The sequence below is a fragment of the Podarcis vaucheri genome, assembly GCF_965113315.1.
Source record: "Podarcis vaucheri genome assembly, chromosome: 16".
Taxonomy (NCBI): Eukaryota; Metazoa; Chordata; class Lepidosauria; order Squamata; family Lacertidae; genus Podarcis; species Podarcis vaucheri.
In genome coordinates, this window is record NC_138754.1 from 5436637 (window position 1) to 5463850 (window position 27214).

Sequence of the window (27214 nt, forward strand, 5' to 3'; positions counted from 1 at the left end):
ACCTGGGGCAAGGCAGATTCTCTGCCACTGAGCTATGGCTTAAAATGCAATCCGTTCGTATGGGGAACTTGCAGGATAGGCCACTTTTGTTCTTCAGCCGTTTGGCGCAGATGTTGCAACTTAAGGATAAGAACATGCCAGGTCTTGGGAGGAAATTGCTCTCGGCCGTCCCAGGGTCCGTTTTGGAGGGTAACGCTCCCCTCTTTTGAGGTTTGTGCAAGAAACGTAGGGTGGAATCACTATACTAGTTACTGTGCGGAGCAGAAGTTTCTTCGCAACGTGCCTCGGGGGAAATTATGTGTATAACGCAGAACGTGATTGACAAGTTTCCGGAACAACTCACTCGGTGCGATCACAGGGAGGGAAACTGATAATTAAGCCAGCAATTCAATTAAAAGAAGAAGAATCAGTGCATGGAGAACTTGACACCTTCCTTGACAGCCTGAGAGGGTAACCTGAGAGGGTTTAACATAATGCAAAGGGTCTCTCTTCCACCGACATTTTGATTTCAGAAGTTGTTGCCTTAAAACAGATTATTTTCATGTACCCCAGGAGTTCTCCACCTGTTTTGGACTGGAACTCCCATCAGTCCTTGCTTGGGGGAATTGCACAAAATTTCTTTTGGGTACCAGGTTACCTGACGTTTAAAGGGTGAGAAAGTCCTTAATGTAGCACGTGGTTAAACTATGAAACTAGCTCCCAAGGGGCAGTGATAGCCCCGTAGGACGGGACAAATTAATGGAGGAGAGGGCTATCAAAGGTTACTGTCCATGGCAGAGGCTATGCTTTGCTTCCACAGTTGGAGACAACTATGCTTCTCAATGCCGGTTGTGGGAAAGAACAGGAGGGGAGATTTGCTCTTGGGCTCGGGCCCAGGCTGTGGGTTTCCCTCGGACATTTGGGTGGCCTCTGTGAGAAGAGGATGCTAGACTAGATGGGCCACTGGCCTGATTCAACTGGCTCCTCTTAACGTTTTTAAAGCTGGAAGCAGGAAGATTGGGCCTCGACTATCCCATTGGTCACCTGTGAACCAACTCATTGCGATGATAAAGGTAAAGGGACCCCTGATCATTAGGTCCAGTCGTGGCCAACTCTGGGATTACGGCGCTCATCTTGCTTTATTGGCTGAGTGAGCCGGCGTACAGCTTCCGGGTCATGTGGCCAGCATGACTAAGCCGCTTCTGGTGAACCAGAGCAGCGTACGGAAACGCCATTTACCTTCCTGCCGGAGTGGTACCCATTTATCTACTGGTACTTGCACTTTGACGTGTTTTCGAACTGCTAGGTTGGCAGGAGCAGGGACTGAGCAATGGGTGCTCACCCCGTCACAGGGATTCGAACCACCGACCTTCTGATCGGCAAGTCCTAGGCTCTGTGGTTTAACCCACAGTGCCACCCGCGTTCCAGATATTGTGTTCCAGTATATTGTGACGATATACACCCCTAAACACGAAGGACTGCGCCGCAGCTTCCTTCCACTAGAGGTCGCAGCTCAAAGAACCAAACCTTTGGAGATTTCTTCCGGATTCCTTTCACGTGCATTCCCAGGGGACGTTTGCAGACTGTCGCTATTTTGGGGTGGGAATCAGTCATGCGACGGTGGTGCAGTTGCAGCGGGAGGTGTTGCGCAACAAACCCATTTCCCCCATGCAAAGACCCCGAGCTTTTGCGATAAGAAAAGTGATGGGGAGTTGCACAGCGGGGTATGTATGTTCCCTTGCTGCAACGTATAATCTAGCCTTGCAATCAAAGCGGGTGAAATTAGCTAAGTAATTAGCTGGTGTCGTCTAGCCTCCCTGCAAACAGATGCAGGAGGAGCAGTCTATATAAGCCAGGCTTCCTCAACCTCGGCCCTCCAGATGTTTTTGGCCTACAACTCCCATGATCCCTAGCTAGCAGGACCAGTGGTCAGGGATGATGGGAATTGTAGTCTTGAAACATCTGGAGGGCCGAGGTTGAGGAAGCCTGATATAGGCAGGTCATCTGAAAGAACTCCAGCTTTCTTGGAGCAGCACCACAGGAAGGCGAATGATGGAGGAATCGGGACAGAAGGACTTTTTCACGCGGTCCGTCCTTAAACAGTGGAACTCACTTCCGCAGCAGGCAGTGGTGGCCAACAACTTAGATTCCTTTTTGAAAAGGATTGGGCAAATCCATGGATTAGGAGAGGGCTCTGCTCAGCCTCCAGAGCTGCTTCTGAATATTAGTTACTGGAAATTGCAGGAGCAGAGAGTGCCCTTGCTTGCTATGAGGTTCCTGCTCTTTGCTATGAGGTTGCTGTCCTGCTCTTTGGGCCAATCAGGACGCTGGACTGGGTGAGCCCCCTGGCCTCATCCTGCAGCCATGCTCTCCTGATGTCCTTATACAGGTGAAACTTGAAAAATTAGAATATTGTGGAAACTTCATTTATTTCAGTAATTCAACTTAGAAGGTGAAACTAATATATGCGATAGACTCATGACATGCAAAGATATGTCAAGGCTTTATTTGTTACAGTTGTGATGATCATGGCGTACAGCTAATGAAAACCCCAAATTAACAATCTCAGAAAATTAGAATATTAAATGAAATCAGCAAAAGGAGGATTGCAAATAGAGCAATATTGGACCTCTGAGAAGTAGAAGCGTGCATATTTACTCGGTACTCAGCCTGTGGCACTGCTGAGGTGTTATGGAAGACCAGGAAGCTTCAATAGCAGCCTTCAGCTCTTCTGCATTGCTCGGTCTCATGCCTCTCATCTTTCTCTTGGCAATGCCCCATAGATTCTCAATGGGGTTCAGGTCAGGTGAGTTTGCCGGCCAATCAAGCACAGTAATCCCATGGGCATTGAACCAGGTTTTGGTACTTTTGGCAGCGTGGGCAGTCTATCTCATATATTAGTTTCACCTTTTAAGTTGAATTACTGAAATAAATGAACTTCCCCACAATATTCTGATTTTTCGAGTTTCACCTGTAGAATCTCTAGGTCCAGACACAGATCCCTATGTTCTTGGGGCAGTTGGCTCCTGTGAGAATAGGATGCTGGACTAGGGAATAGGATGGCCAGGTCCCCTTAGGTTAGCCTTATTTCCTTCAGTCCCCAGACAACAATTGGCCGGTCCAACGGTGTGGAAGCATATTGGCAGGGCTCCGCCAGGTTCAACACACACCGAGGCGATCGCTGCTGTCCTTTGATAAAGGAGCCACTCAAGCCCTATTGAACGAGTGCATCTGGCAGGCGTTGCCTTTCATTCATCACAACAGCCTGCCAGCTGGCAATTTCCACATCTGAAGAGCTCGGCTGGATACTGGGCCATCACAGTCCGGTATCCTGTTCTCACAGGGTCCAAATGCCCCGAAGAACCTTGAAATCTAGATAGACTGCCACTGGGCCTGGAGGTTCCATCGCCTTCTGCATTCAAACAGGCACTGCCACTAAGATCTACCACATGGGTGATAATTTATGTTGGAAGTGTAAAGAAAAGGAGGGCACCTTTTTTCACATGTGGTGGACGTGTCCCAAGGTGAAAGACTTCTGGGAAAAGATTTACAATGAATTGAAAAAGATGTTGAAATAAACTTTTATTAAAAAAAAACCCAGAAGCCTTTCTACTTGGAATAACAGGTTTGGAAGTGCCCGGGAAAGATGTTAGATTGTTTTTGTATGCCACAACTGCAGCAAGAATTTTGTTAGACAAAAAAGTGGAAATCACAAGAAATGCCAACAGTGGGGGAATGGCAGATGAAGGTGATGGATTTTTCAGAGCTGGCCAACCTGACCGGAAGAATCCGCGAACAGAAAGAGGAGGAGTACCAAGAAGAACGGAAGGAATTTAAGGAGTATTTAGTTAAATATTCTAAGATAACATACCGTAAGTAGAACTATTTGTAAGTACCAAATTGGCTTAGGAGTTAAATATGTTAAACTGCATAACACTATGGATAGAAGTGAAAATGAAAAGAAAGAAAGATGTTAATTGACTAAGTTAATTTTATTTGAAAATAGTATTGGAAAACTGCTACAATGAGTTACAGTGGTGCCTCGCAAGACGAAAAGAATCCGTTCTGTGATTCTCTTCGTCTAGCAGTTTTTTCGTCTTGCGAAGCAAGCCCATTGGCGGATTAGCGGCTTTTAGCGGCTTATCTGCTGATCGGATCAGCTGATAAGCGGCTTAGCGGCTTAGAAAAAGGGGGGGAGGGGAAAAAAACCAGCAGGAACTCGCAAGGCATTGTCGTCTTGCGAAGCAAGCCCATAGGAAATTCGTTTTGCGAAGCACCTCCAAAACGGAAAACTCTTTCGTCTAGCGAGTTTTCCGTCTTGCGAGGCATTCGTCTTGCGGGGCACCACTGTATATGGAAATTCAGCTAGGGGGATTTGAGGAAGTCGTCTAACAATGAAATCAAAAGTGGGATTATAATAGCTAGGGTAAATGTTTGTTAGTTTGTTTTCTTTTATATTGTAATGTTTTTCTCTTGTGTTTGCTATAAATTTGGAAAACCAATAATTTTTTGGGGAACCCCCCCCCTCAAAAAAAAACAGGCACTGCCACTGAGCTACACTCTGCCCACCCTTGATTGCATTCTGACCACACACCAGGGATTGGTCACTCAGACCTTTGGCTGTATACCTGACCTGATATTCTCCATCCCACCGTGAGCAAAGCCTTGTAAGTTCCCCACTGTATCTGTTTCCTTACCCTGCAATTTTCAGATCTGCTTTCTCGACCTACCCTCCGCTCTGCTCCAGCGACTGCTGTGCCATTGAAAAAGCTAGCCTCTCCACACACCCCCACCCCCACCTCCAGGATCTGAGTGCGTTGCGTGGTGTTCTCTGTTCTGAGAACTCTGAGTAACGCAAGAAGAAGGGGGGGGGGGAAACACCCTCCACGAAATGAGCTGTTGCTGACAGTACAACGAAGGGCTGCAATTTACATCCGTTCGCCTCGCACGTTTAATTTCACAGCCTGCAGAAGGATGTTGCTAAGACCCTGCTGTTTTCAGAAATGGATGTTTGCAGGTTGAGAGGCAGACGGAATATGAGGATTAAAAAAAAATTAAAGGGAGAAACCTTAAACCTCTGGGGGTGATGGGATCTTTCAAATTTCCTGGTTAGGTGTAAATACCAAAATGAGAACAGGGGTGAAGAGTTTGTTTTGTTTTAAGAATAAAAGAAGATCCTGCTGTAAACAGCCTATAATAATAATAATAATAATAATAATTTATTATTTATACCCCGCCCATCTGGCTGGGCCTCCCCAGCCACTCTGGGCGGCTTCCATAAAAACCAAAAATACAATAAAATATCACACGTTAAAAACTTCCCTGAACAGGGCTGCCTTAAGATGTCTCCTGAATGTCAGGTAGTTGTTTATCGCCTTGACATCTGCTGGAAGGGTGTTCCACAGGGCGGGCGCCACTACCGAGAAGGCCCTCTGCCTGGTTCCCTGTAGCTTTGCTTCTCGCAGTGAGGGAACCGCCAGAAGGCCCTCGGCGCTGGACCTCAGCGTCCGGGCAGACTGATGGGGGTGGAGACGCTCCTTCAGGTATACTGGACCGAGGCCGTTTAGGGCTTTAAAGGTCAGCACCAACACTTTGAATTGTGCTCGGAAACGTACTGGGAGCCAATGCAGGTCTTTCAAGACCGGTGTTATATGGTCTCGGCGGCCGCTCCCAGTCACCAGTCTAGCTGCCGCATTCTGGATTAGTTGTCCAACAACTTGTTCTCACACCAGCCAACCAGGGGCCTTAATTGGAAACCCATAAACAGGACCTTAGCAAAAGGCCACTCTTCCTCTCCTGTGGTTTCTAGCCTCCAGCTGTGGGGTGCAGAACATTGCCTTCTTGACTAATAGCCACCAATAGCCCTGTATGGAAGTGAGAGCTGGACCATAAAGAAGGCTGATCGCCGAAGAATGGATGCTTTTGAATTCTGGTGCTGGAGGAGACTCTTGAGAGTCCCATGGACAGCAAGAAGATCAAACCTCTCCATTCTGAAGGAAACCAGCCCTGAGTGCTCACTGGAAGGACAGATCCTGAAGCTGAGGCTCCAAGACTTTGGCTACCTCATGAGAAGAGAAGACTCCCTGGAAAAGACCCTGATGTTGGGAAAGATGGAGGGCGCAAGGAGAAGGGGACGATAGAGGACGAGATGGTGGGACAGTGTTCTCGAAGCGACCAGCATGAGATTGACCAAACTGCGGGAGGCAGTGGAAGACAGGAGTGCCTGGTGTGCTCTGGTCCAGGGGGTCACGAAGAGTCGGACACGACTAAATCACTAAACAACAACAACAAAAAAGCCCTCTCCTCCTCCATGAATTTGTCCAGTCCTCTTTTAAAGCCATCTAGGTTAGTGGCCGTCACTGTCTCCTGCAGCAGCGAGTTCCACAGTTTAACTACGCACCATGTGAATAAGGACTTTCTTTTATCTTTCTTGAATCCTCCAACATTCATTGGATGCCCAAGAGTTCTAGTGTAATGAGAGAGGGAGGAAAAAATGTTTATCCACTTTCTTATGGTCTTGATTTATCGGCTACTTTTAAAATGAGGCTGCATTTTAAATTGCATTTTAACCTGTATTTTAAATTGGTTTTCCCCCATTATGCTTTTTACTGTGATTTTACTGGTGTTAGCCACACTGAGCCTGGCTCTGGCCGGGGGGTGGGGTGGGGTATAAATAAAATTCATTATTATTATTTCTGCATGCCGGGCACATATTTATAACCTCCAATCACGTCACCTCTTCCTCGACTTTCCTCTAAATTAGGAAGACACAAATGCTGCAGCCTTTCCCCACAGGGGAAATTAAGTCACGCGGTTTTGCCATAGCGAACAGGAAAACGCATAGGATGTTTTCGCAGAAGGTGAGCTGCAGTGAAAGGGAAACAGTGCTGCTTTGGACAGACACAGGGTGGAACAAACAGCCATCAGGCAGAATGTACCCCATTCTCTTAACCATCCCTCGTATGGAACAATGGGTTCTTAGAATCATAGAAATGTAGAGTTGGAAGGGATCCTGAGGGTCATCTAGTCCAACCCCCTGCAGTGCAGGAATCTCAGCTAAAGCATCCATGACAGATGACCATCCAACCTCTGCTTAAAAACCTCCAAGAAAGGAGAATCTGCTACCTCCCGACTGAGTCCATTCCACTGGTAAACAGCTCTTACTTTCAGAAAGTTCTTCCTTCTGTTTAGTCAGAATCTCCTTTCTTGTAACTTGAAGGCAGTGGTTTGAGTCCTACCTTCCAGAGCAGGAGAAAACAAGCTTACTCCATTCTCTATGGAACAGCCCTTAACATATTTGAAGATGGCCATCATATCTCCTCTCAGTCTCCTCTTTTCCAGGATAAAGGTACCCAGTTCCTTCAACCGTTCCTCATAAGGCTTGATCATCTTGGTCGCCCTCCTCTGCACACCTTCTAGCTTGTCAACATTCTTCTTAAATTGTGGTGCCCAGAACTGGACACAGTATTCCAGGTGTGGTCTGACCAAGGCAGAATAGAGTGGGACTATGTGGCGCTGTGGGTTAAACCACAGAGCCTAGGACTTGCCGATCAGAAGTTCGGCGGTTTGAATCCCTGTGACGGGGTGAGTTCCCATTGCTCAGTCCCAGCTCCTGCCAACCTAGCAGTTCGAAAGCACGTCAAAGTACAAGTAGATAAATAGGTACCACTCCGGCGGGAAGGTAAACGGCGTTTCCGTGCGCTGCTCTGGTTTGCCAGAAGCGGCTTAGTCATGCTGGCCACATGACCCGGAAGCTGTACGCCGGCTCCCTCGGCCAATAAAGTGAGATGAGTGCCGCAACCCCAGAGTCGGCCACGACTGGACCTAATGGTCAGGTGTCCCTTTACCTTTACCTTTTATTACTTCCCTTGATCTGGTCACTAGACTTCTGTTGATGCAGCCTAGAACAGCATTAGCCTTTTTTGCTGCTGCATCACACTATTGACTCATGTTAAGCTTGTGGTCCAGTAAGACCCCTAGTTCCTTTTCACATGGAGTACTGGTAAGCGAACTGTTCCCCAACTTATATTTGTGCAGCTGGTTTTTCCTCCCTAAGTGCAGAACCTGACATTTGTCGCTATTGAAATTCGTTTGGGCCCAGTTCTCCAATCTGTTAAGGTCATCTTGAATCCCGGTTCTGTCTTCTGCTGCATTAGCTACCCTTCCGAATTTGGTGTCACCTGCGAATTGAATGAGCGTCCCCTCAATTCCTTCGTCCAAGCCATTTATAAAGACGTTGAGCAGCACCAGGGCCCAGGACAGAATCCTGTGGCACCCCACTTGTCATTTCCCCCCCCCCAGGATGACGAGGTACCATTATAGTGGGCACTCTTTGCGTCAAGCAGCTACAAATCTTTCGACACCCTCTTTAAAAGCCTCCAGTGAATCAGAGAATCACACGATCATCTAGGATGATCACAGGAGAAACCCTGTGTCTAGATTCTTTGACAACCATGTTGCTATGTATATATATTTTGCCTTATACATGTTTGGTCCATAGCTTTCCCACCTGTGCATAGACAGAGAGAAAGAGCACAGTGTTGTGTATCTTGTGTGACAGCATTAATTGCTTTTTGATAAAAACTGATACGCTCTATATTTGAGTTCATTGCCTTCTGTTTAATGGTGGAATTACAACAGTTATGAACTGTACCTCAGACTCTAGCCTGGACTCTTTGACTTTCTGGATTCAAAGGGGCACTGTTTCCCCTCAGGATCTTGCAGGCAGGTAGATTAGGCATAATGAGACAGCAAAGTGAAGGGGGTTGAAAGCGAATAATCACATTGGCCCTGTCATGGGCCTATCAAGGAGCCGTCTGGTTTCATGTTCAGGAGCTGTCTCAGTGACAGACAGCGTTAAATGTGAAGTTTGATTGGAAACGGGTACTTAGCCTGAGGAAATGTCATGTAAACTAATGTCTGTAAATAAGTTTTCTAGTATTATCATAGCTATGAAAGGGACCCTCAAAGGTCATCACAGGAAACACAGCTAACAGATCCCCAACAGATGGCCAGCCATCCTCTTGTTTCAGAACTTCCAAGGAAGAAGAATGCGTCCCCTTCCAAGGCAATCTGTTCCATTGTCAAACGACGCTCACCGTGGATTTTGCTGGTAGGCTGTACAGCTGGAGGGATTTCCCTGGTAGGCTGTGGCCCCATTGCAGGCCCTATCCATTCATCTCCCACACCAGTGCCTTTGCTGCCAGCCTAGAGTTGTTGCCAGCCGTGGACAGATCCTCTCCGTCAAGCCACCTCCTTGGCCCAGCCCAGACATCCATCTCCGCTGCCTCCGTGAGTCATCGCCAGCCAAGCGAAGGCAGCCAAATGGCTCCTTTGCCAGGGCTGCTCTTTAAAGATCCTCTCCCTCGAGCGGCAGAAGGAAAAGCTATTAAGTGAGCGATTATCGGCCCTGCACGGATGCTATAATTCCTCGTTACGCTGAGAAAGCAGCCACTCCAAATCCCCCCGTGGGGTTTTACCGCTCGGAACGGAACCGACACTTCAGAACCGCTCTTTAAAATAAAATAAAAGCGGGGAGTGGGTGTGGAGATTACCCACACACTCTCCGCAGCAGGTGGAGGGTCAAATAAATGGCGTGGGAGCGAGGGAGTGGGCACAGTCAGCTCAGAACGGATTCAGCAAGGATTCTAGTCCTCAAGCTCTAAGCTTGTTTCCCATTCTGCCCTTTAGCTGACATCTTAGAACAGGCTTCCTCAACCTCTGCCCTCCTCCAGATGTTTTGAGACTACAATTCCCATCATCCCTGACCACTGGTCCTGCTAGCTAGGGATCATGGGAGTTGTAGGCCAAAAACATCTGGAGGGCCGAGGTTGAGGAATCCTGTCTTAGAACACTGTCAAGGGAAGCCACGGAAATATTTGATTCAGATACAGTGGTACCTCAGGTTACATACGCTTCAGGTTACAGACTCCGCTAACCCAGGAATAGTACCTTGGGTTAAGAACTTTGCTTCAGGATGCTGGCCACATGACCCGGAAGCTGTACGCTAGCTCCTTCGGCCAGTAAAGCAAGATGAGCGCTGCAACCCCAGAGTCGGTCACGACTGGACCTAACGGTCAGGGGTCCCTTTACCTTTACCTAAGGAGTCTCTTATAGGGACGTGGGTGGCACTGTGGGGGAAACCACGGAGCCTAGGACTTGCCGATCAAAGGTCGACGGTTCGAATCTCCGCAAGGGGGTGAGCTCCCGTTGCTCAGTCCCAGCTCCTGCCGACCTAGCAGTTCGAAAGCATGTCAAAGTGCAAGTAGATAAATAGGTACCACTCCGGCGGGAAGGTAAACAGCATTTCCGTGCGCTGCTCTGGTTTGCCAGAAGCGGCTTAGTCCTGCTGGCCACATGACCCGGAAGCTCTACGCCGGCTCCCTCGGCCAATAAAGCGAGATGAGCTCCACAACCCCAGAGTCGGCCACGACTGGACCTAAAGGTCAGGGGTCCCTTTACCTTTAAGGAGTGTCTATGGGAGTATATTGTATTTTAAAAATGGGGTATCAGAGTTTTTAGGGGGCTAACCAGGTTGGGATAGCAGGCTTGTTGGTTTTGAATGTCTTATGTAGATTTTAATTTTAATTTTGTTGTTTTGTATGGGACAATGACAATAAAGATCATATTGTATTGTATTGTACCGTATCGTATCGTTCTCCATCCCAAACTTGAGGGCTGAATTTCCAACCAGGCTGCAGTGCAGAGGGAGGGAAAAAGAAGCAGGACTATTCCATCGGCTATGCCAAGATGCACACACAACCACTTCGCAGAAGAAACCCCATAGAAGAAAAACCCCTTTATGTATCTCCCAAATGCTTTCAGGTGCAAGACTTCTGCACCAGAAAAGCAAGAATTAATTCAGAGGATCTGGGCGAACTATGTGGATGAAGTGGATTTGGAGACTTTGTCTTGTTTTGGTTTCATGAGTCAGAGAGAAAGGAGCAAAGAGGTGTTCTATAGCAGTGGCTGAAGATCCCTCTCCCTTTAATGGAAACCTCAATGCTGCTCTTTTGAGCAACAGGGACTAGGACCTTTTTTTAAAAAAAATAACAAAGTGGAGTAGTTCTGAGGATGGTGTAAATGCTGAAGTTTTAAAATGTGCTGCTATGTTTTTGGGTAGGATTATCTTCTTTAATGGTGCTGGAGGAGACTCTTGAGAGTCCCATGGACTGCAAGAAGATCTAACCTCTCCATTCTGAAGGAAATCAGCCCTGAGTGTTCACTGGAAGGACAGATCCTGAAGCTGAGGCTCCAATCCTTTGGCCACCTCATGAGAAGAGAAGACTCCCTGGAAAAGCCCCTCATGTTGGGAAAGATGGAGGGCACAAGGAGAAGGGGACGACAGAGGACGAGATGGTTGGACAGTGTTCTTGAAGCTACCAACATGAGTCTGACCAAACTGCGGGAGGCAGTGGAAGACAGGAGTGCCTGGCGTGCTCTGGTCCAGGGTTAGAGTCAGACATAACTAAACGACTAAACAACAAACAACATATTCTTTAAAGCCATTGCATTGTAGTGCTGTCTAATATAGCAGTTCATTATATTGTAGTTTCACAGTTTCAATGTAGTCATTATTTTGTAGACTGCTTAGAGACGGTCTTAAGCAAGGGTCAGCAAACTTCTTCAGCAGGGGGGTGACTGGACTATATTTTGAAAGAGAGAAAAAAAGAACGAATTCCTATGCCCCACAAATAACCCAGAGATGCATTTTAAATAAAAGCACACATTCTACTCATGTAAAAACACGCTGATTCCCGGACCGTCTGCGGGCCGGATTGAGAAGGCGATTGGGCCAGATCTAGCCCCTTGGCCTTAGTTTGCCTACCCATGTTCTTAAGCATATATTGCCTTGGACCCAGGCTACCTGGAAGATTGCATCTTCCTATACGAACCTGCCCAGATGCCAAAATTCTCAGATGAGTCTCTCCCCTTGGTCCCATCAACATCAGAGGCACAGTCGGTGGTGACCCAAGGGACAGAGCCTTTTCTGTGGCTGCCCCAGATTATAGGATTGCCTCCCAAACGAGGTTAGACTGGCTCCCTTCCGCTGGCAGGCTAAAATATGTTGTTGGAGGAGGCAGTGTGGCTATGTATCAATCCCTACCGACATCAACCAAGGAGCTTCCTTGTTCTGTTTTCTTCCTTCCCTGCAACCAGAAAGCTAGGGTTAGAGTGTAAGACTTGGATCCAGAAGAGAGCAGGGTTCAAATCTCCACTTGGCCATGAAGCATACTGGGTGACCTCGGAGCAGACTTTGATAATCTCTGGTAATATGGCACCCTGAGTGCAGCCAAAAATTGTCACCCCCAAATGGATCTTCTCAGTTATGGGTCTTCTCAATTTTGCGCCCCCCCTTGGCTCGTTGCCTTGTGCATGGGAACCGCCCACACTGCCCTAAATCCAGCACTGGTGACCTTGAGGCAGTCACTGCCCCTCATCTCAATCTACCTCTTAGGGCTGTTGTGTGGAATTCAACGAGGACGAAGGTAGAACCACGTTGAGTTCTTTGGAGACGAAAAGGTGGGACAGAAATGCAACGAATAAACGAATAACATTTTTTTTACAAATAAAAGAAAACGAGATTAATTTAAACCCCCCGCATCCATTTAACCCTTCCTTTCCCCACCCTTTAACCTTTCGTTCCCCATTCTGGGGACTTTCAAAGGGAATCTACCAGCAAAAAGCTCTCCCCCCTTTTTGTTCTGTTTCGTTTTTCCCTTCGCACCACCGGGAAAGAAAGAAAGAAAGAAAAAGAAAAACCACACCGTCAGCTGGAACTGCCTAACAAGGCCATTAGTCACTTGGACTCCCCTTTTTGGGGTTAAAACGAAAAAAAAAATATCTCCGAGCCTGCAGAAACCTGAGCTTGCAAAGGTCTTCCAGCACGGAGACCGAAGGTAACTGAGCGCAGGGGGTGGGGAAGTACCGATTATTTCCTCTCTCTCTCTCTCCCCCAAATCTGCCCAATTTTGCTTGGTCCTGAACCCCTTACTGCATCACCCCCCCCACCAACCCCTTCTCTTTCGCCTGCCCGCCCCTCCCTTCCTCTCCCTGCCACAATGGACTCTCCCATCCTCATTCTCCTCGTTGGAAGCTGCAGTGTTAACGCTGCTCCCTCCCGCCAGCTCTGGTCCTTCCCTCCTCCTGCATCCTGGTTGCAGTAGCATCCTTTGCCGGCTGATGGTGAGCGCCTGAGATAGGAGGAGAGCTGTGTCTGGGTACCACAAGAGCCAGGTAAGCAGGGTTATCTCCGCTCTCTTCCTTAGGCGCCTGCCTGGCTGCCTTTTTCCGCCACCTTGTTGAGGGTGCGTGGCGTGGCAAAACCACCCCCCCAAATTACACCACCACCACCACCACATCTCTTCCTCGGTGCTGTGGCCATTTTGTCCTGGAAAACCTTGCCGTTGGGTTCGGCCTGAATTTCTGCAAGTCTCTCTTCCTCTCGCCTCCCCCCTCGCCAATTTCTTGTGGCATCCTTCATCTTTCTTGGCAGTCTGGCTTGGGAGCCATAGTTGGCCAAGGGAAGGCTAGGCTTCCTGACTTTGGAATCTCGGTTTTACGGGAGGTTTTATTTATATCTGGCTTTGCAAAGGGGGGGGGGGGATATTGAAATTTGGAAGGGCCGAAGTGTGCACACACAGAGCAAGGAATGACCTTGGGGGTGTTCAGAATTGCAAATTCGGGGTGTTTAGTGGCAGCGGCTGTTCTTAACTCTGCGCTCATCTTTCTGCAGACTGGATCACCCCCCTCTGTCTTCCCAGGGCCCACCAAATAATTTGATTGTAGGGTGTGGGGGGCACTCAGGGGAGGTTGTTTCTGATATTCCGCCCCCGGGAACAATATCCTTGCCACATACATACACCATCTGTATGAACGGGGTGAGCCTGGAGAATGGATGGCGGAAAGGAAATGCCAGAAATTAAAAATACCCGTCTTTTTTTCCTTTTTTTTTAAAAAAGAGAGGCTGGATTGTGTGGGATGTGCTGAGGAAGGTTTTAATTTCAGCCTTCTGGAGATGGTTCCCTTATTTTAAAGAAAATCAGGGTGTTTTGACATTTAGAGGCTGGAATTGAAGCTTATGATATGTCATTGAAGGAAAATGTGGGGCAGGCGTGGGGTGGGGAGTTGGGGGTCTGCCTCCGGCTTCCGAATTTTGAGAACCTCTCATTCCCCCCTCCCCCCTTCAGATCTCTTAAAAACTCTTTTACCCCGCTGCCTTTGAAAATTGGTGAGTTCGGGAATCTTTCTTTTGCTACGCTAACAAAGCAGGGAGGAGGGGTTTCCTAAAGGGGGTCACCACTCTCTCTCAACCCCCCCCCATCATTTTCAGACATTATATATTATTTTAACCTCCCCTCCCAGGTCCCTTGACTCAACAGCATCCTTACAGGGTGTTTTTTGGGGTGGTGGTGGTGGTGGATGTTGCTGTGATATTGAAATAAGGTCATTGGACTCCTGTGGGGGGAAAGCTATGTTTGATCAGCATTTTGGGGGGTGAGGGAGAAGATAGAGACAGATCCCGACTTCCAAATATGATGCAAAACGGATGGAAGAATTGGGTGGGGGTAGATGTTGGCTGGGGGGAGCCCACACGTGACTGCTCCTGCCTTGATGTTTTAATTTTAATTTGTAAGCCAGTTCTTTCCCGGCTGAGTCAGTCAATACAACATGATAAATACCCCATGTCCTTCCTCTCTCTCTCTCTCTCTCTCTCTCTGGATCCGTGTTGTGTGCTTTTAAATCAGTCATCAGAGGGCAATGAATTAGGAGGGAGAAGGCAAAGATGTGGGTTGTTGTTTTTTTAAAGCTGTGGTTCAGTGGGTGACCTTGTCAAGCCGAACACTAGGCCCTGCGGATGCGGTGTTTATCTTCCTTTCATTGTGGTTTCAAAAGTTGCGTTCGATAACACACAGAGATGGTCACAAATGACCCACACGCACAAACCCATCCCAGCGGAGAAGGAGAGAGCTGATGCAGGCACCTTTGAACGGGCTTGATTCGGCTTCAGAGGCCCATTCAGGATCCTGAATGTGCAGAGGCAGGGAGGAAACACACTCGGCACCTTTGGAACTGCCTGCCTATTGATATCAGGCAAGCACTTTCATTGCACAGGTTTAGGTTTCTTTCTGCATAAGTGTTTGTTTCCATTTGTGCACAGTGTGTGTGTGTGTGTGCGTGCCTTGCAGCTAAGGACCCTCCTAGACCACCGGTTTATTCAGCAATCATCCTAAACTTTGGAACTCCCTGCCACTTGATATCATGCAGTGGGACCTTCTCTGTGCTCTCGTTTTTGGTTTCTTTCTGAGTATGTGTTCGTTTCAACATGTGCACAGGTATGTGTGTGTGCCTCTTCAACCAAGGCCCTTTCTATACCACCAGTTTATTCAGAATTCATCCTATACCTTGGAACTCCCTGCCTATTGATATCAGGCAGTGGCATTTTCCAGGCACTCTTTTGGCACCTGCTAAAAACATTTTTATTTTAAACCCAGGCCTGCTCAGGTGTTTAGACAGTTGATGCGAGATTTTATTCTGTGTTTGGTCTATTGCTATTTCCACTTTTCAAAAGGCTTTGAAATCATTGCTGCTAATTTCTTTCCAGTGATAATGTTACGGTTTTATCTTCTTCTTCTTCTTTTGTAAACCGCTTTGAGCTTTTGGTTTGCAATCAAGCGCTTTATAAATTCTACATAAAGAAATGAATAAATAAATACGTATGCTCAAGAGGAGGTGCTGCGGCATTCGAAAGAGGTCAGAGAAGGTAAAAACGAACGCCTCTGCACGCAGAATTAATTCAAGCGAGGATAGGGGGACATGGAATCAGAGAATTGTAGCATTGGAAGGGACCCTCAAAGGTCCTCTAGACCAACCCCTGCAATTCAGGAATCACAGCCAATGCACAGCCTGTACAACGATTTCCCTGCATTGTCCTCTCTTTTCAAAACCCGCTTCCGGTCTCTGTGTTACACTTCAGTGTGACGAACAGAGCCCTGGGCGGGGCCATGCAGATTTAAGGGAGGCCGGGTCATGAGGATAAGAGAGACAGGTTGAGCTCCAAATGGCTCCCATTGAGTTCTGTGGGAGACAAGGCAGCCAGGTTGTATGTACAGTGGTACCTCGGGTTACATACGCTTCAGGTTACATACGCTTCAGGTTACAGACTCCGCTAACCCAGAAATAGTGCTTCAGGTTAAGAACTTTGCTTCAGGATGAGAACAGAAATCGTGCTCCGGTGGCACCAGGAGGCCCCATTAGCTAAAGCGGTGCTTCAGGTTAAGAACAGTTTCAGGTTAAGAACGGACCTCCGGAACGAATTAAGTACATAACCTGAGGTTCCACTGTAATCTGTGGATCTGGAGCAAAGAAATGGGCAGTTTCAATGGCAGATAGGAATCAAAACCCCGATGAATGCCAAGGCTTGTCTTTTCAATGCCAGTCTTATGCAGAGCAGACTCACTGAAGTTGATGAGCGTGACTCACGTAGGCCCATTCACTTCACAAAGCAGGACTTAGTTGGATAACCACCTTAAGATTTCAGATATGAGAGAGGGAAGCGGGAGAGCTGGTGGGTGGCTCTGAGCCCCCCCCCCAAGAACCTTATTCCAGATACAGAGCCACAGTTCCCAAGTACTCAACTTATCATTTTATTTTTTATTTATTGCGCTGGTATCCCACTGTTTCCCTCCAATGAACTCAAAGTGGCACATGCGATTCTTCTCCCCCTCCTCATTTAATCCCCACAACAACCTTTTTCTACCTTTCCCTTTTAACCCTTCTCTTCTACGCTTTTTATTCATTTTTCTTTCTCTATTGACCCTACCCCTCCCTTTTGTGTTTTGATTCTACCTAGATAAAAGTCTTGGTTTGGTTTTTTCCCGTATATATATATATATATATATGAAAAAAGATATTAAGTTTTGTATTTTTCTCTAGAAACCTTAATGAAAGGTATTTTTTAAAAATAAAATAAACAACCCTGTGAGGTAAGTGAGACCACAGCCTAAAGGTAAAGGTAAAGGGACCCCTGACCGTTAGGTCCAGTCATGACTGGCGCTCATCTCACTTTATTGGCCGAGGGAGCTGGCGTACAGCTTCTGGGTCATGTGGCCAGCATGACTAAGCCGCTTCTGGCGAACCAGAGAAGCGCACGGAAATGCCGTTTACCTTCCCGCCGGAGTGGTACCTATTTATCTACTTGCACTTTGACGTGCTTTTGAACTGCTAGTTGGGCAGGAGCAGGGACCGAGCAACGGGAGATCACCCCGGCGCGGGGATTTGAACCGCTGACCTTTTGATAGGCAAGTCCTAGGCTCTGTGGTTTAACCCACAGCACCACACCTCAGTGAGACCGAGAGAGGCAGTGACCAGTTCCCAATACCACAGCCTAAGTCTGCTTTATAACCAAGTGGGGATACGAACCCAGCAGAGGCGGTTTTAGAGTAGGGCGGCTGATGTGGTTTCACTGGTTGGCTGCCACAACCGTGGTGTAGAACGCAGCACGAGAGGCATGGATTTTGCACAAATTTCGGCATGGCACAAATTCAGGGCCCTGCCGAAATTTGAGACCCCAAAGTCCGCCACTGCTCCTGGTCTCCCAGAGCCTAGTTCAGCACTCTAACCCCTTATTCCACACTGGTTCTCCATATATTTCCATATATTTCCTCCATATAATAGAAAGCAAAGCGGCTGCTGGATTTTGGGAGGCTGGGGTCCAAACTGTACCTACCCTCTTGACCAGGGGTCAGCAGGCTTTTTCAGCAGGGGGCCGGTCCACCACCCCTCAGACCTTGTGGGGGGCCGGACAATTTTTTTGGGGGGAAATGAACGAATTCCTATGCCCCACAAACAACCCAGCGGTGCATTTTAAATAAAAGGACACATTCTACTCACGTAAAAACATGCTGATTCCCAGACCGTCCATGGGCCAGATTTGGAAGGCGATTGGGCCAGATCCGGCCCCCGGGCCTTAGTTCGCCTACGCATGGTCTTGACAGTAGTTGCCTAGACCTTTTCCTCCCCCCACCCCCTATGAAATGAGGGAGGGGGTCCTTAAAACTCTGCCTACATGCCCAGGGTGTGTGGGTGTGTGTCTGCAAGATGCTGTCTCACCTACTAAGCCCAGAAGGATGGCAAGCACCTTGCTAGCTAAATACACAGCCCCAACGTTAGCAAGCGATAGTTCATTTCCCCCCCGGCAAATCCAGGATTTATTTTATTTTATTTTTTGTCGAGAGGCGAGGACAGTGTTATGTTCCCATTTTAAAGACTGGACAACTGAGGCTGAAGGAGAGGGACACCCGAAGGAAAACTGGGACATTCCGGGATGAAATCAGAAACCGAGACAGCTTCTCTAAAACAGGGATGGACAGCCCTGGAAAAATAGGGATACTTAGAGGGTCTGTGAAAGGGACTCGTTTCTAGGCATCTTCTGACGTCCTCTATGGCACAATTCTGTCCCTTCTCTTACTGTTTTCTCCCTCTCGTTCCACCACTCACCACCCCGTTTTGGATTCCCGTCATCTCCACTAGAAACCTCCTGCGTTTACTTGCATTCCTTGGAAATAAGAATTTCAGCATATATCTCTGAACATCCCTAAAAAGCATGTTTCTATTTGTGAATAGGCAGATGGACATTAATGGCATCCTTCCCTTTTCTTACCGATCAATTTAGTTGCTTTATCCTTCTCATAAACTGCTTTAAGTTTGGCGGTTTGTTTTTTGTTTAACACCAAGTGGTGTTTAATTTTATGAAACAAATAAATAACCCTCTTTGACCAGAGCTTACGGGGAGATTAGGCCACACACAGCATTTATTGAGCGTCTGTTCTGATTTTGTTTACGGGGTTGGCCATGTGAAAACGAGCCTCCACTCTGATTTTCTTATGGGGCATTTGCACGTCTTCCTGTTAAGTCATTCGTCCAAACTGCAAAATGTCAGTTTCTTTATTATTATTATTTTTTAAAAGGAATGGATTTGTTGTGCCGCGGCGACAGGATGAGCCTTGACCCACTTTAATTGTGCAAACCGAAATTTGCAGCGTGCGCTGGTATCTCTCCCAAGTAACTCCGACAACCTGGAGGCACCCCGCCTAAGTCCATTAAAAGTTTATTTATTCATTCACTGCCTTCATATCCTACATTCCACCCCCCTCCAAGGAGCTCAAGGTAGTGTACATGGTTCTGCCCCTCCACAACAAATTACAGGGAACCAGGCAGAGGGCCTTCTCGGTGGTGGCACCCGCCCTGTGGAACGCCCTCCCACCAGATGTCAAAGAGAAAAACAACTACCAGACTTTTAGATGACATCTGAAGGCAGCCTTGTTTAGGGAAGCTTTTAATGTTTAATAGGTTATAGTATTTTAATATTCTGTTGGAAGCCGCCCAGAGTGTCTGGGGAAACACTCAGATGGGCAGGGTATAAATAATAAATTATTATTATTATTATTATTATTATTATTATTATTATTATTATAACAATCCTGTGAAGTAGTCTAGGCTGAGAGGCAGTGACTGGCACCTAGTGAGCCTTGTGCTCAAGTGCAGGATTCGAACCCTGGTCTCCCAGGCTTTAGCCTGACACTCTAACCACTACGCCACACTAGCTTCCCAGTAACTCTAGAGTTTCTAGCCAAGACATACTTTCCCTCTGGCACAAAGCATACCTGCTGTTCCACCTGTTCCCCGAGTAGCAGAAAGCCCCTGGGACAAGGGATTTGGCTTCCAGCCTGTCTGTAATTATTTAGTTTATTTACATGTGCACAACTTTGGTCTCGTCGGAGGCAGACTCCTTGTGCTCAGGCAAGAGACCCACTGCCCCACATTGGATGGTGAGAGAAAAAGAGAGAATTTCCTAGCAGATGATGGCTCAGCTCTCTGATCTGCTCCCCGTCTTGCTTGGTGCCCGTCTGTTCCCCAAACTGCAATTTCTTCTACATGGAAGCTTTGCTTTGGCAGCACAGCTCCACTGGGGCTCCTCTCCTGTCACCTGGGGAAAGCTGCCTCCATGGGAGAGACCGGAAGCGGAAACTTAATTTTATTAGTTTTAAGAACGTAAGGAGAGCCAGCAGGATCAGGGCAAAGGGCCCCCCGTCTAGTTCAGCCTCCTGTTCTGACGTGGCCAACCCGGATGTAGGATTTGAACACAAGACCGCTCTGCCCTCTTGGGGTTTCCAGCGACTGGTATTCAGGAGCATTTACTGTGGAGGGAGAGCATAGTCTTCATGGCCAGTCGCCACTGATAGCCTTCCCCTCCCATGAATTAGCCCCACCCTCTTTTGAAGCCATCTAGATGGGTGCCCATAACTGCTTCATGTGGGAGGGACTTCCAAAGTTTAACTCTGCGCTACACGAAGAAGGACTTCCTTTCATCTATCCTGAATCTAGGATAGATTCAGTTGTCTGGTTGCCTGTAGCAAGCTGAAAGGACCAGCCACTGAATCTTGGAGCAGAATACACCTTTCTGATTTGTTACGTTCCCATTTACATGTCTCTAATAACTGAACAGGGACGCGGGGGGCGCTGTGGGTTAAACCACAGAGCCTAGGACTTGCTGATCAGAAGGTTGGCGGTTCGAATCCCTGTGACAGGGTGAGCTCCCCTTGCTCGGTCCCTGCTCCTGCCAACCTAGCAGTTCGAAAGCACGTCAAAGTAGATGAATAGGTACCACTCCGGCGGGAAGGTAAACGGCGTTTCCGTGCTTCTCTGGTTCGCCAGAAGCGGCTTAGTCATGCTGGCCACATGACCCAGAAGCTGTACGCCAGCTCCCTCAGCCAATAAAGCGAGATGAGCGCCGCAACTGCAGAGTCGGCCATGACTGGACCTAATGGTCAGGGGTCCCTTTACCTTTACCTTTTTAGATTGGTCCCATCACTGCTTCATGGGGGAGGGCGTTCCAAAATTTAACTCTGCGCTGCATGAAGGAGGGCTTCCTTTTATCTATCCTGAGTCTCCCCATATTTACCTTCAGTGGATGTCCAAGGAATTCTAGCATTTTGATAGAGGGAGAAGAACTTCCCTCTCACTTGTAATTTTATACACTTCTATCATTGGCACCTCCCGTTTTCTCTAAATGAACTGGACCAGCTTCTCCTTAGAGGAACAAAATTTAGAAACCAGTGCCTGAGTTGTTGTTTTTTTTTAATTTTTTTATTATTTCCCAGTCCCTTTTTCATAGAATCCTAACATTGTGGAGTTGGAAGTGACACAATCCCCTGCAATGCATGAATATGCAGCTGTTCTGTACGGGGGTCGAACCTGCAACCTTGGCCTTTTCAGTGCCATGCTCTAGCCAACTGAGCTCTCAGTCCTTGTGTGTCATTCGTTATCAGAATGGAAGGATGTGCAGGCAGGGACTGTATTGTTTTGAGTGTATGTAAGCCACTCTAGATCATGGCCACTGGTCCCATCACCTCCTGGCAAACAGAAGGGGAAGAAATGGAGGCAGTGAGCGATTTTATTTTCTTGGGCTCCATGATCACTGCAGATGGTGACAGCAGCCACGAAATTAAAAGACGCCTGCTTCTTGGGAGAAAAGCAATGACAAACCTAGACAGCATCTTAAAAAGCAGAGACATCACCTTGACAACAAAGGTCTGTATAGTAAAAGCTATGGTTTTCCCAGTAGTGATCAATGGAAGTGAGAGCAGGATCATGAAGAAGGCTGATCGCTGAAGAGTTGATGCTTTTGAATTCTGGTGCTGGAGGAGACTCTTGAGAGTCCCATGGACTGCAAGAAGATCCAACCTCTCCATTCTGAAGGAAATCAGCCCTGAGTGCTCCCTGGAAGGACAGATCCTGAAGCTGAGGCTCCAAGACTTTGGCCACCTCATTACAAGAGAAGACTCCCTGGAAAAGACACTGATGTTGGGAAAGATGGAGGGCGCAAGGAGAAGGGGACGACAGAGGGTGAGATGGTTGGACAGTGTTCTCAAAGCTACCAGCATGAGTTTGACCAAACTGCGGGAGGCAGTGGAAGACAGGAGTGCCTGGCGTGCTCTGGTCCAGGGGGTCACGAAGTGTCGGACACAACTAAACGACTAAACAACAACAAAAGCCATTCCAGGAGACTTTTTGGCTGAACAGCGGGGTACAACTGCTCTAGATAAAGAGATGATAGATAGATATAGATAGATGGATAGATAGATAGATAGATAGATAGATAGATGATAGATAGATGATAGATATAGGTAGATAGATAAGGCATATCTGTAACTGAGCATAGTCAATCCTTTGGTTCGGGCTCTCCTGACCTCTCCCAATATCTCTGCCATCCCAGGGATGATCTATGTGTACACTTCAGTTCCTAACTGAGGAAACCCACCCATCCAACCAGCTATTCCCAACCTGGTGCCCCCTAGATGATCTTCTCGGACTACAACTCCCATCAAGCCCCCAGATAGTATGGGTGTGTCGGAGCAGGCAGTTTTGCCATACTGGCTGGGGGCTGATGGGAGTTGTAGTCCAAAACCCTATAGGGTGCATTATCATAGAATCACAGAATTGTAGAGTCAGAAGGGACCTTGAGGGTCATCTAGTCCAACCCCCCGCAATGCAGGGATTTTTTTGCCCAACCTGGGGCTCAAACCCACAACCCCGAGATTAAGATTCTCATGCTCTAGCGACTTTGCTATTCCTTTCTGGCCCATTAAACTCTGGTTTCCCAAGCAAAAGATAAGGTTGGCTCTACTTGGCTAGTATCCATGACGGCCTGGAAATGGGGGCATAACCAACGGGAAAAAGCATATTTTAGTTAAAGATGTCTGGTTCTCTGGAAGCAGTTTCGACTCACTGCTGGCATTCAGACAAGTGGCTTAAAAAACCCCAACCAACCTACCTTATATATATCAACACTCAGAAATCCATTCATGCATTTATAGGTGGTACAATGGGTCGTGCATCTGGCTGTTAACAAAAGGTTATTGGTTCAAGCCCACCCAGGGATGGCTATGGGCAAGATCCCTGCATTGCAGAGGGTTGGACTCAATCATTCTTGGGGTCCCTTCCAACTCTACAATCCCATGATATACTTCTTTGTTAGGTAAAGGTAAAGGGACCCCTGACCATTAGGTCCAGTCTTGACCGACTCTGGGGTTGCGGCGCTCATCTCGCTTTATTGGCTGAGGGAGCCGGCCTACAGCTTCTAGGTCATGTGGCTAGCATGACTAAACCGCTTCTGGCGAACCAGAGCAGCGCACGGAAACACCGTTTACCTTCCCGCTAGAGTGGTACCTATTTAGCTACTTGCACTTTGACGTCCTTTCGAACTGCTAGGTTGGCAGGAGCTGGGACCGAGGAATGGGAGCTCACCCCGTCGTGGGGATTCGAACCGCTGACCTTCTGATCAGCAAGTCCTAGACTCTGTGGTTTAACCCACGGTGCCACCCGCGTCCCTGTTCAGTTATTAGAGACATGTAAATGGGAATGTAACAAATTAGAACAAAATTCACTGGCCGGTCCTTTCAGCTTGCTACAGGCGACCGGACAAGTGTCTGTTTTGTATTTTTTATTTTTAAAAAACCTTGTATACATCCATACTCAGACATCTGTTCATGCATAACCTGCCTGTTCCTCTTCCTACCAGACATGCTTCTGCTACCAGTGCTTAAAAATAGCATCCTATTTCGAGCGGAGGAGAGAGAGAGAGAGAGAGAGAGAGAGGGAGCAGGGTTGCTTGGCAAACTGTGGGATACTTGCATTCATCCTCGTAAATCCCTTCCCTGACTCCCCTTGCTTCCCCTCTTCCCTGGGGCAGGCGATTATAAAAAAAAAGGGGGGACCGAGAGTCTTTGAACCAGCCGGTTGGTCTATTTAAAATAAAATTTAAAAATCCATTTCACGGCCCACAGGATTTATCAGTGACGTGTTTTCTCGTGTTTCCTCCCCTCCTCCTTTTCATTTCAGTTTCATCTGGTTGTTGATAAGCGAACGTCCTAAATGCTTAGCTGTCTAGAAACAGGGGGATGCCCTCTGAGGAGGGGTAACAATGTTTTGACGAAATAATGGAGGAGAGAATGTGGTCAGATCCTGCTCAGAGGCTTCCTTTTGGGGCATCCGGGTGGTGGGTGCCATGGGCCTGATTCAGCAAGGCTGCTCTTATGTAAGGATGTCTGGAAGAACGGTAAAGTCTTAGCCAAGGTTCACATAGCACCGTGAACGTAATTTTATTGGCTTGCACGCTTTCCGTAGTTATAGCCATGCTCAAGATGGCTTGTCTGAAGGAGCGTCTCCACCCCAATTATTCAGCCCGGATATGGAAGTCCAGCGCCGAGGGCTTTCTGGCAGTTCCCTCACTGCAAGAAGCCAAGTTACAGGGAACCAGGCAGAGGACCTTCTTGGTGGTGGCACCCCCCCTGTGGAACTCCCTCCCACCAGATGTCAAAGAGAAAAACAACTACCAGACTCTTAGGAGACATCTGAAGGCAGCCCTGTTTAGGGAAGCTTTAAATGTTTGATGCACTACTGTATTTTAATAATTTGTTGGAGGGTGCCCAGAGTGGCTGGGGAGGCCCAGCCAGATGGGCGGGGTAAAAATAATTTATTATTATTATTATTATTATTATTATTATTATTATTATTATTATTGGCACAAACAAAAAAATCACATAATTATAAGCATAGCAAAAGTAATAACAGGCTATGAATAAAACCCCCAAAAGTAAACAACCAATTTAAACAACTTCCACGTAAAGCACAGGATCTAAAATAGAGGTACAAAAGGTTAATATCGAAAGCAGCAACAAACGCTGCCGCCACCACAGCGAAATCCCAATTCATTTATTTTATGGCCTTTCTACCTCATCCTTTTCTCCACGGAGCTCAAGGTGGTGTATATGGCTCTCTCCTCCCCTCCATTCAATCATCACGACAACCCTGAAAGGTTGGTTAAGTGGGGCGATTCAAACCCTGGTCTCCCAGGTCCTTGTTGTCATTTAAGACCCTCCTCCGAACAACAACCCTGTAAGGTAGTTCAGGCTGAGAGACAGTGTCTGCCCGAAGGTCAGACGCAGTGAGCTTCATGGCTGAATGTGTGCGATTTAAGCCGTGGTCTCTCCCTGCTCCTAGGCCAATGCTCTAACCACCACACACACTTCCTCTTTGTTTTAAGGCTGACATTGAACAAGGCTGTGAAAATATCTCCCCAGCTTCTCCCCTTCGGTTGCCGTTTGGCTCCCGGCCTGGGTGCCTGTCTGGCTGCGAGCCTGATGCGAACATCTTGGATAAACGCTGCCGCTTAATTTTAATAAAATATAAGGCTTGATATGGGCTGCTTGGCTTCACTGGTCACTTGTAATGTGGCCATATTGTTGCTGGACTCCAACTCCCATAGGTCTTAGCAGTGAACATAGGGAATGGCCAGGAATTGGGGTCCAGCAATATCTGGAAGGCTTGCAGGAGAGACGATGCAGAAGACATATGACAGCCATCTTCAAATATTTGAAGGTTTGCCCCCCGGAAGATGGAGCAAGCTTGTCTGCTGCAGAGGGCAGGGTCTGAACCTATAGATTTAAGTGGCAAGAAAAGAGATTCCAACTTAACCTTGGAAAGAACGTTCTGAGGGTTGTTCAACAGTGGAACGGACTCCCTTGGAAGATGGTAGACTCTCCTTCCTTGGAGGTTTTTAATAATAATAATAATAAATAATAATAATAATAATAATAATAATAATAATAATAATAATAATAATACTAAAATTTTATTTATACCCTGCCCTCCCTGGCCAGAGCCGGGCTTAGGGCGGCTAACACCAGTAAAATTACAGTAAAAACATAATGGGGGGGGGAGCCAATTTTAAATACAGGATAAATTGCAATTTAAAATGCAGCCTCATTTTAAAAATAGCCCATAGATCAAGACCATAAGGGGAGGGCAAAATAAGGGTCAGACAGTCCAAACCAAAGGCCAGGCGGTACAACTCTGACTTGCAGGCCCTGAGGAAAGATGTCAAGTCCCGCAGGGCCCTGGTCTCTTGTGAAAGAGCATTCCACCAAGTCGGGGCCAGTACTGAAAAGGCCCTGGTCCTAGTTGAGACCAGTCTAACCACCTTGCGACTTGGGACCTCCAAAGTGTTGTCATTTGTGGACCTTAAGGACCTCCGCGGGGCATACCAGGAGAGGCGGTTCCATAGGTATGTGGTAAGCAGAGGTTGGGCGGCCATCTTGCCAGGGTTTCCTTAGCTGTGATTTCTGCATTCCACGGGGTTCGACTAGATGACCCTCGGCGTCCCTTCTAGATGATTCTCTGTTCTTCTGAGTCACAGTGAGGGCTCTTGTCTCCATGACTGGACTGTGGGCTTCGTGGAGGAATCTGCCCGCTCTGAGAAGACTGTCTGTGCTACAAGTCAAATGGCATAACCCTACCATTCAAATGAGGGACGTGGGTGGCGCTCTGGGTTAAACCACTGAGCCTCTTGGGCTTGCCGATCAGAAGGTCGGCGGTTCGAATCCCCGCGACGGGGTGAGCTCCCATTGTTCGGTCCCTGCTCCTGCCAACCTAGCAGTTTGAAAGCACCTCAAAGTGCAAGTAGATAAATAGGTACCGCTCCGGCGGGAAGGTAAATGGCGTTTCCATGCGCTGCTCTGGTTCGCCAGAAGCAGCTTAGTCATGCTGGCCACATGACCCAGAAGGAAGCTGTATGCCGGCTCCCTTGGCCAATAAAGCGAGATGAGCGCCGCGACTGGACCTAATGGTCAGGGGTCCCTTTACCTTTACCATTCAAATACTTCTCACTGTATCTCCCCACTCTCCAAAACACACACACACACACACACACACACACACACACACACAACACCCCTCTCCTTCTGCTAAAATGAAAACGCCAGAGTCAGCTTTATTTACAACGGCTGAGTTTTCACAGTTCAGGAGTGCAGCGCCATAGTTTACGAATAACAAGCATATTAAAAATATACAACGGCAGGTTTATTTCTCCCTTGCCGCAGCAAGGGAGCTTCGTTGTCTGGGCCTTTTCATTCCGGCAAATTGCGCGCTTGATTTGTTTTTGGGAATTGGGGCCTGCCTGCTGCCTGTTGGGGGATGTTAAAATGGTTCTTCCCCTGCAGAAAGAACAGATGCCCTTAACGCAAGGAGGGGGAGCATTCTCATTCAATGCCCAGGGTTGTGTTTTGTGTGTGTGTGTGTGTGGGGGGTCCCCATCCTATGTTATTAACATAGGAAGAGTCCTGTTGGATTAGGCCAAAGGGGACCCATCTGCTCCAGCGTCTTGTACTCACAGTGG

General features: G+C 47.7%; 1 protein-coding gene across 1 annotated transcript in view; it reads left to right on the forward strand.

Moving 5' to 3' along the window:
- Positions 1-12912: 12912 nt before the first annotated feature.
- Positions 12913-27214, forward strand: part of SV2A (synaptic vesicle glycoprotein 2A) — a 52791-nt gene continuing 38489 nt past the window's right edge. The window contains exon 1 of the mRNA XM_082202159.1: positions 12913-13215. The gene's annotated coding sequence lies outside the window, so the exon portion shown is untranslated. The remainder of the gene's footprint in view (positions 13216-27214) is intronic.